A 9,630-nucleotide genomic window follows, 5' to 3' on the forward strand; every position below is an offset into this window, starting at 1 on the left:
CTTACTTCCCCTCCACTTACACCCTCCTGTGTGGATCAAGGCCGGTCAAGGAGCATCTTACCACGGGGCCCGATGTCAGACAGAATGTGCGGACGTGCGTGGATGTCAGAGCTCGACCGGCTCTCTGGAAAAAGAAGAAGGGGAAGAAAAAAAAGGGGGGGAGATTTGGGGAGGTATCACGACGCAGAACCTGGCCACGTTGAGAGTATCACACTGCATGTGAGACGCGCGTCTGCGTCGACGTGTTTACATGCTTCGTCTCCGTAACGGTCTCAGACAGGAGATCCAGGCCCTCACATATTTCTCTCAGCTGCAGTTCTGGCAGCTCCTCTGCCTACTGTGTGCTTTTCTAATGATTCAATTGGCTCAATGAGCATATGCTCTCCTCCGCATCATAAACGTCAATTAGATGTGTTGTAATGAGATTTGAGTGTGTGTGTGTGTGTGTGTGTCTGTGTGTGTAGGTTTAAAGGAGAGAGGGAGGCAGAGAGAGACACTTCTGAAAACAACAAACGTCATCTGATGGAGACTTTAGACCGTTGAGCAGGTTTGTCGGCGTGCACCTGTTTGCCAACGCAACTAATTTCATTAAATGATCTGGATTCAAATTACCTGCTCGGTTGACGACATTGTCTCTGCAAACCAACGACAAATATGTAAAATAACTTGACGCATGTCACGCTAGATGCTCCGTCATCTCTGCTGCAGTGGAAACATGACGGCTGTTATAGATTGTAGCTTCAGTTAAATAACTTTGATATTAATGACAGAAAGGCAGGTTGTAATTTTGAGACCTTGTACATTCACTCAGTGTCACGCAGGAAGTTATCTGTGTTTGCTTGGGTTATTAAAAAGCTAATTACATTTTTGGGGAATACATTTACTAGAAGAATCAGGAGCGATGACCTGGAGGTATTGCTGGTGGGGATGATGATGATGGTGGCGGAGGAGGAGGCAGGTGGAGATTCAGTGACAAGTCACAAAAAATACTCAGTAGGAAGGAAGTAGGAAATATCACTAGAAAGGTCTTAAGCACACGTATAGCTGAAACAATGAGTGGATAGATAACCAGAGTATAGAAGCAAATCCCCTCCCCCATGGACCTTATTTTGGGAAAAATATGTCTCATAGTCAACGGACATATTGTATAATTTATGGCACAATTCAAACTGGATAAAAAAAAATATTATAATTGTGTCTCTCCGTTGACAATCGTGTATCTTTTTCCCAAAATCAGGGCAAAATCAGGGCAACGTATCCTCACACAGCGATATGTCTTACGAAAAGTCATCTTCATGTTTCGTACGATTTCCTTAGAATAAACTTCTGTCTTCACAGGAAAATACTCAGTTGGGTTTAGGCCAGTGATTGTCAACCACTGTGCCGCGGCACACCAGTGTGCCGTGAGAGATCGTCAGGTGTGCCGCAGGAAAATGTCCAATTTCACTTAATTGGTCCAAAAAAATACTATTTAGTTGCCGCAAATGATTTTCCATTGTTGAGCGTCTGAGCTGCAATATAGTGGCTGGCAGAGTAATATAGAACAGGTCTACACCTTGTTCTGCTATTAAACAGACTAAACGGCCGTATGTTATTGATCTTATCTACACACAGCTTGTCATTTCTGGGTCGCGTCTACAACTCTTCTCTGCTCTGTGTCGTGCATGCACTGCACACAGAGAGCGAGAGAGCAGCGAGCGTGCTTTTCAGAATGGGATTTGCTGCTGCAGCTTTCACTATTTTAAGCTATGAGCTCTCACTTTTAAAGCCCAACAGTTCATGTTCATGCAGGTCAAGACAAACATCCTGCAGCCTGGAGCTCCATGAATGACGTTTCTGACTTTGCATACCGAGAGGCTCTGGAAATATCCTTCAAAAGCCCGAAAAACACATAGCAGTAACAAAGCCTGCACACTTTGTGGTTGTCATTGAAATAAATAAACACCGTGTTTCCTTTAAGTCAGTATTTATCAAACTGGGGAGGTATTTATTGCAGGTGGGGCGAAAGAGGAAATGCTGATTTTAAATGTTCACCGTCCGCCGTTAATAGGTTACGCTTGCGCGAGTCGCCGATTCTTGTCATTTCGCCACAAGCCGATCTTTATGAGATCTCCGTGAAGTCGGCTTTCTGCTGTTGTGTCTCTCAACATGGAGCATGAATTGAGAGTGTCCATATCAAATCTACAACCTCGTTTACAAAAGAGTTGTAGAGGAAAGTAGCTCACTGCAGCCACTAATACTGATACAACGTGATGCTCACACATCTGCACTCATTCTGTTTTGTTTTGCAAAAAAATAGCTTATTGTTTTCCACAATACGCTATTTAGTAGTAACTAAATATTAGTTATTTTTTGCATAACTTTATTTTCATTTTTCTAACAAAGTGATCTGGTTTACTTGAAACACTGAATACTCTTCCATGCCAGTAGGTAGTGCAATAATTACCTACGATATGCTGTATTATGTTACAATGGGACATTAATAATAATTACCTACCATATATGCTGTATTATGCTACAATGTGACATTTTGTAACTTTTTGGGTTGTTGGTGTGCCGCAGGATTTTTTTATTGTAGAAAATGTGCCGTGGCTCAAAAAAGGTTGAAAAACACTGCTTTAGGCAACAAAACTACTTAGATTTAAGAACAGGCTGCGAGATTACTTGGTTAAGGCAATCTATTTGGTTCGGTTTAGGAATAGGTCGTGAACTACTTAGGTTTATGTAACAAAACTACTTAGTAAGGTTTAGCAAAAGATTGTCGTTTGGGTTAAAATAACTACGGAAGGGCCGTTACCGAAGTATGCAAGTTACGTGACCTCATTTCACATGGGGATCAAACAGCGGCCTGCTGGCTGATTGATCGGTGTTTGTTGGACCCATCCATCTCCCCTCCCTTCTGCCTTGTGTGGGCTTTTGCTGTTTTTATATGTCCTCGTTCAGGATTACCGTAAAAGTCGGGTTACAAGCCGCTACTACCTTCGGTCAGTGTCCCCGTTAGCTCCCCGCTGTAGCCAGCTGGCGCTCCTGCTAGTGCTCCACTAGTTCCCCGCTAGCGCTCCGCTAGCTCCCCGACAACCACCGAAGGTAGCGGGACCAGCCCCGGCTCGACACCCGACTCGGGCAGTAGCAGCAGCAGTGGCCAGTAGCAGCAGCAGCGGGGAGCTAGCAGCAGCGGGGAGCTAGCAGCAGCGGGGAGCTAGCAGCAGCGGGGAGCTAGCAGCAGCGCTAGCAGCAGCGCTAGCAGCAGCGCTAGCTAACACGGCTGCTAGTTTGCTACAGCGGGGACACTGACCGGAGGTAGGAGCGACTTGTAACCCGACTTCTACGGTACCTTTTATCACACACAAAATTATTTCGTGGGATATCTTGGAATTACGGGGCATTCTTTTTTCCATAGGTAGTTCTTGGAATGTACCAATGAAACAAGCCTGCACGGGCAACACCGGTAAAGGGGAGGGACTTCGCCTCTATAAATATATATATATGTATATATATATGTATATATATATATACATATATATATATATACTGTATATATATATACTGTATATATATATATACATATATATATATATATATATATATGTATATATATATATATACATATATATACCGTGAAGTTGATGAGTAGATGGAAGGCAGCCGTGCATACTGAACAGGTGAGGTGGGCAGAGGATGAGGGCAACGCGGGGACATGCATGTGCGTGGACGTGACATAACGGTCCGATTTCAGGGAAAATCGCCAACAAAATGAATCCCACATCCAACAAATCAGGGCCTGCAAAGCGCCACAGCTGTGGCTGCCTCCGCCGGCTCCACAGAGGCGTCGCCTTCCAGCTTAACCAGCTAAACTGAAAGTCGGCGGCTCGTCGCTGCACCACCTCGTGCTCTCAGCTGCCACGTCTCCCCGCCTGCCAGGGCAACCCGGGATGTTTACTGCTAAATATTGATGGACATCTGGAGTGTCATTCATCCACCATCAAACTTTAGCGTGCCAGTGAAGTAGGCCCGGCCCTCCTCTCAGTGTGTCGCACACACACACACACACACACACGCGTAGAGGTGAGGTGTTTGGCATCACTGCACATCAGAGGCCTTGGCCGCAAATCAAGCACTTTGAATTAAAAAGATTGGCTGTTTTCTCAAAGACACAATGTTTTGGCAACAAAAGGATATTGTGATTGGACAAATATGCCTTTGCTTGACAAATAACTGAATATATACATAATATATCACAAAGTCTTCACAAGCACAGGCAGTAATAACATTCTGCAGCTCCCTGTCTAATTGAACTGAGTCAGGAGCTTCACAAATATTGTTTTGAGAACGCGCAGTCGATTCTTTGGCTCCACTTCTTTCCGTCTCTTCGCCCGCTGAAACAAAACAGCGCTTCAGTCCCGCGCCATTGATGCCGCGGCTGTTTGTGTTTGTCATCTCGATGGTAGCGATGGCAGAGGAAGAAGACCCCGCCGTTTGAGGCAAGGGCAAAATCCGGGATAAACTGTCGAAAAACAAGCACCTGCGGGATTGACGAGAGCTGAGAGCAGTTCTGTGTTCACCGCAAGCCTCTTCGCGTGAGACAGAGATGTACTTGTGCAGGGTCAGACTGGAAACATGTGTTGTGTGAGCACCGTGGAGAGACTGATCCTCCATCTTATTAGTGGAGAACTCAGAGTACACTACACTGGGGTTTACTACACACACACACACACACACACACACACACACACACGCACACGCACAAAAGGAGATACAGGAGGAAGAAAAAAAACACCAAAAAAACAAGGCTCTTTTGTCTTTTCTTAATTATTCATGCCCGGGAGGGATGCTCTCTCTGCTTTGTTTTTGTCAGCTGACACGTGTACAGGTATGATGGTGCAGGCAGTGTGTGTGTGTGTGTGTTTATTTGTGTTTGTCTATTCTTGCACAGAGATGCCAGTTAAATGCATCCCTCTTTGTCTGTGCTGCAAGCAGACACAATGTGTCCGTCAGGGCGACACAGAAGCGTCAGCTTCTTCCTCGTCGGGGCCCCCAATCAAAGCGAGGACGGGAGCACGACAATGGAGGCCCATGCGGTTGGAGCTGATGGGCTCTTTAAAATCCAGCGCAGACGACAGCAGCTCGGCGGCGACCCTGCCCCGCGCTCGCTCCTAATCGCTTCAAAATGAAGTCGCCGAAGGAAGCGCGCGAGGGCGCGTGCCAGACCGAGCTCTCCGGTTCCGCAAAGGTGCAGCGCCACTTGTTTGTGCAGAATGTCTGGCAATTAAAAATAATTGGGAAGCAGGTTTGCCCGCGAAAATCTTCCAAGAGTGCCAGTTACGATCTAATGAAGCTTCATTAGGCACGCTGAAAGCTGAGAGCACCGTATGACAACGGCAATTAGCCGGGATCATAGGCACACAAAAAAATTAATCATTAAATGAAATACCTCGGCCAAGATTAGCTTTCCACTTAATGACCAATTCATTAGCTAATTGATTTCTTATTAGTTACAGGCAGAGACGACTGTTTGGGGTACTGGTGCCGGTAATTAACAGCGTTTATGCCATTAGTCAATCGGCTAATTTTTTTTCTCCAGGAAAACAACTTTGGAGGGGAGCATAGCTGGAGGCTGAGGGCCATTCACTGCTCGGCTCCTCTGCCGTGTTATCTGTGATATCAAGAGGGGAATCGTCTCTCAGCTTAGGGGATCGTTAACACGCACCAACGCCTACTGATTAGCCACGCACGTCACGTGACCACGTGCGTCCGGCAACCGTGGAAGGTGTATGGATGGATGAGGATGAGGATGGAGAGAGGTGATGTAATTAAAAGAAGAAGAAAAAGCACCGCAAATTTGGTAAATTCTAGATACAAAAATATAAAATATTCCCAACGCTGCCCGTGCCGATGTATTAGGTGCTTCAAATGAATTGAGGGAGATTTAGATTAATTATTGCTCTCAGCCGGCGAGGCACGCTGTGGCCTTCTTCCCTCCGCCGGACGCGGGTTGAAGCAGACGAGGATGGATGGATGAGCAGTGACAGGTGCTCCCTGCCTACAGCAGCTCACTGAGCTATCAACCAGCAGTTAATAATGACTGCCTGGAGAGGGCATGTACCACTGCCCACTTTATGAAACCGCACATGAGAAACATGTGATCTCAAATGTAGCTGAATAACTAATAGCACCAATCATTTTCTACACCACTGTCTGGCACTAATGATGGCCTGGTCAGTGGTTTCCTCATTACTGAATGGACAGAAAATGTCATTATGATCTCATTGCTTGTTCACAAATCTCTCATTGCACTCCAATAGAACATATCATGAGGAGGTCACTTTTTCAGTATTTTGTATACAATTGGGTATCTGGAGTGCTTACCAACCCACAAACATAGGTCATAAAACATGTGATTCAACAAGCAGACAGTATTGGGGGTGGCTTTTAGATCATTTCAAATTGGGGGCCACATGCAATTAGAGGCACCAAATTATTAAGCACAACTCATAGAGCGGGCGTTCACTATTCAGGACGTCAATTTGATCCCCGACCGCTCCGGTCTACATGTTGAAGCGTCATTGGACAAGATGCTGAATCCCAACTTGCTGCTTGTGCTTGTGAATGTGTTTGGGGCTCCTGAGGAACAGGTGGCCCCTCATACGGGAGTCTCTGCCACCAGAGAGTTCATGTGTGTGTTGATGGGCTTTACCACCCACATAGGTTTGGTTCTCCAAAAGACGAACAATGCACCAATAACAATGAACTCAATACTCGTTCAGTGTGAATGAACATGTTATCACTGCTAGAATAACAACTTCCTATCTTTGGGGATAAATGTGCTGAAAAACATCCGGAAATATATGTGATGGGGTCCAGGCTTAATATCGGACAGTATGACAAAACTAATGTTTTGTTGTTGTTGTTTTTTATACATAAACGCATGCTCACGTGTTCTATTTAAAACCCCAAAGCACAAACATGAGTATGATATGTCTCCTTTAACTGACGGATGCCTCAACACATTGTATTACCAAACACTGACAGTTTGACTGCTAAAAAAAGAAGAAAAAAAAAAGTCCAATTCCTGTCCATCTCTGACATTCCTTGTCCACCTGCACCTGACACCCCCATCTGCCGCTCACCTTCTTCCAACAAACACACGTGCATCTCCTCCCTCGTGGCAGCGCGTGACTACACGTCCGGCAGATGCAATCGACGTGTCAAAAAAAAAGCCCTGCCACTCTCACCGAGTGCAGGTGAGGGAGCCATATCTCCCACGCGCCCAAACGGCTCATCTGAAGACGTCAACGCGAAGGGCTCCCACGGAAAGGGGACTCAAGTTTTTTTTTTGGACTATACCGTCCCCGGCCTCTTTGGAGGATGAGGAGGGGTGAGCAACATTTTCAAAGGGGAGCGATGATGGACGCGTGTGATGATGGGAGAGAAGGCAGTGATGCGGCCCATCAAAGCCTTCATCCAACAGACACAGCCCGCGGGGCTCACGCGCCGGATCAGTCTCACCCGCGCGCCACGTGGGTGTATCGTGGTGCGTCGCAAGTGTTGTTTGGATTGCACAAGCATGTGTGTGTGTGTGTTTGTGTGTGTGTGTGTGTGTGTGTGTGTGTGTGTGTGTGTGTGTGTGTGTGTGTGTCACAACAGGTCGTGCGGGGACCGCGTGTCAGAGGGCGCCCCTGTCTGAGCGCGCGCATGGGGCTCCTCTTCACGCGCCGCCGTCCTCACCCTAATCTCTGGCGTCTGTTCTCCATTCCTTCCCCACTCTGCTCCACGTCTCGTGTTTTCCACGGGGCAAGACCCCCTTTGCTCTGTGTTTTTTACCCTCACCTTTACTTCATCCCTCAAATCCACTCTCTCTCTCTCTCTCTCTCTCTCTCTTTCTCTTTCTCTCCCACCCTCTCCCTAACCCCCCCCCCTCCCTCCCTCTACGCGGGGCCCTCGGTTTCTGTTAATTAAATCTAACGAAGCCATCTATCAAGGCCTCCTCTTTTCTCAATGCCACAACATAAATCACTCTCCGTTTAAAAAAAAAGAGAAAAGAAAAGAAAAGGAAAGAAGATGCTATCCCTCTTTCTTCTCTTGTTCTCTCTGCGCTGTGAACAGAAGACAGTCTCTCTCTCTCTCTCTCTCTCTCTCTCTCTCTCTCTCTCTCTCTCTCTCTCTCTCTCTCTGTATGATCAACGGGGGCAACGCAATCCTAAATTGCTCATTGCGTTGCCCCCCCCCACCACACTTTCTCTCCCTCTCTCTCTCACACACTGTCTCTTCACCCTCCCTCTCCTCCTCCCCCTTCTCTCTCTCTCTCTCTCTCTCTCTCTCTCTCTCTCTCTCTCTCTCCGGGCTTTAATTGTGTGATTGAGAAAGTGTAGCATCACTCCATGAAAGACGGTCTGCCTCTGAATGGCTGCTCTCCGGCTGACACCAGAGGGACCCCTTATAGCCCGCTGTGGTTAGACACACACACACACACACACACACACACACACACACACACACACACACACACACACACACACACACACACACACACACACACACACACACACAGACGCGTGCACATGCACGCGCGCACTCACAAAGCCAGCGACTTAAAACAGACACTTATTGTAAATGGGCCTCATTGGTCTCTGAAGACGTTGTTAACATGTCTGTGGGATGGTTTCCCTCTGCCAAGAGGGAACTTGATCCATCTCCACATTTACTAAATTAATTTCTATTACAAGCTGTGACTGACTAACACTGCCCAAATTGGGATTTATTTGCCCCCACAAAGCACAGAAGTCTCAAAATGGGCAGCGCGGAAGGATCTAACGGGGAATCAGCATCAAACCGGCTGCTCGGCTGCCTGTGGTTTTTTCTTCCTGCGTGGCACTTCTTCTCCTCCTCTGCTGGATTAGAACAATACAAATTAGACAATTACACAAATGCTATTTTCCTCGCATCGGGTTTCGGGGTCAAAGACGACGACGTAAACCTGATGCAACGCGACGCGCGCGAGGAGCCCAGACGCGTGTAAATGATGTTTAAACGATGCGTCTCGCGAGCTTCTTCCACGCGCAGGTTTTGGTTGCCTTCTCGCGCACCCCCCAAAAAAAATAAATAAAAAATAGATCAATGTCCTCCTATTATCCTCGCGCGCTCTCTTCAGTTCCATTCCCAATTCTGCCCGCCTCTCCCCGGGTCTTTCATGTTGCCCTCTGGGAGCCAAACAAAACACGGGCTTCTACTGCAAATAAGCAGCTAAAACACCATGTGATCAGTCATGAATTATTTGAACGCTATTGATTTGTATAAAATGTTGCCTTTTCCCCAGAGCGTTTTGACCACGAGAACAATGCTCCTTACAGTGGACTTGAGGAAATAGATGAGAATGCTATAAATAAAAGGGAAGGATGTTAAGGAGATGCTCGTAATTAACAACCTGGAGAGCAAAGTGCTCGTTACGGAGAGAGAGAAGGACCATGTGCTTGATTTGCATTTAAGGGTATAATGTCAATTTCATGCCTTTTTAAAAAAATGTTTTACCCCTCCTCTGCGAGAGGGCCGCGGTGCCCTGTGGGTAGATAGCAGTTAGAGAACACACAGGGAAAAATAACAATCCAAACATATTCCCAAAACATCCCAGTCGAA

The sequence above is a fragment of the Taurulus bubalis genome (genome assembly GCF_910589615.1).
Source record: "Taurulus bubalis genome assembly, chromosome: 15".
In the NCBI taxonomy this organism is placed as follows: domain Eukaryota; kingdom Metazoa; phylum Chordata; class Actinopteri; order Perciformes; family Cottidae; genus Taurulus; species Taurulus bubalis.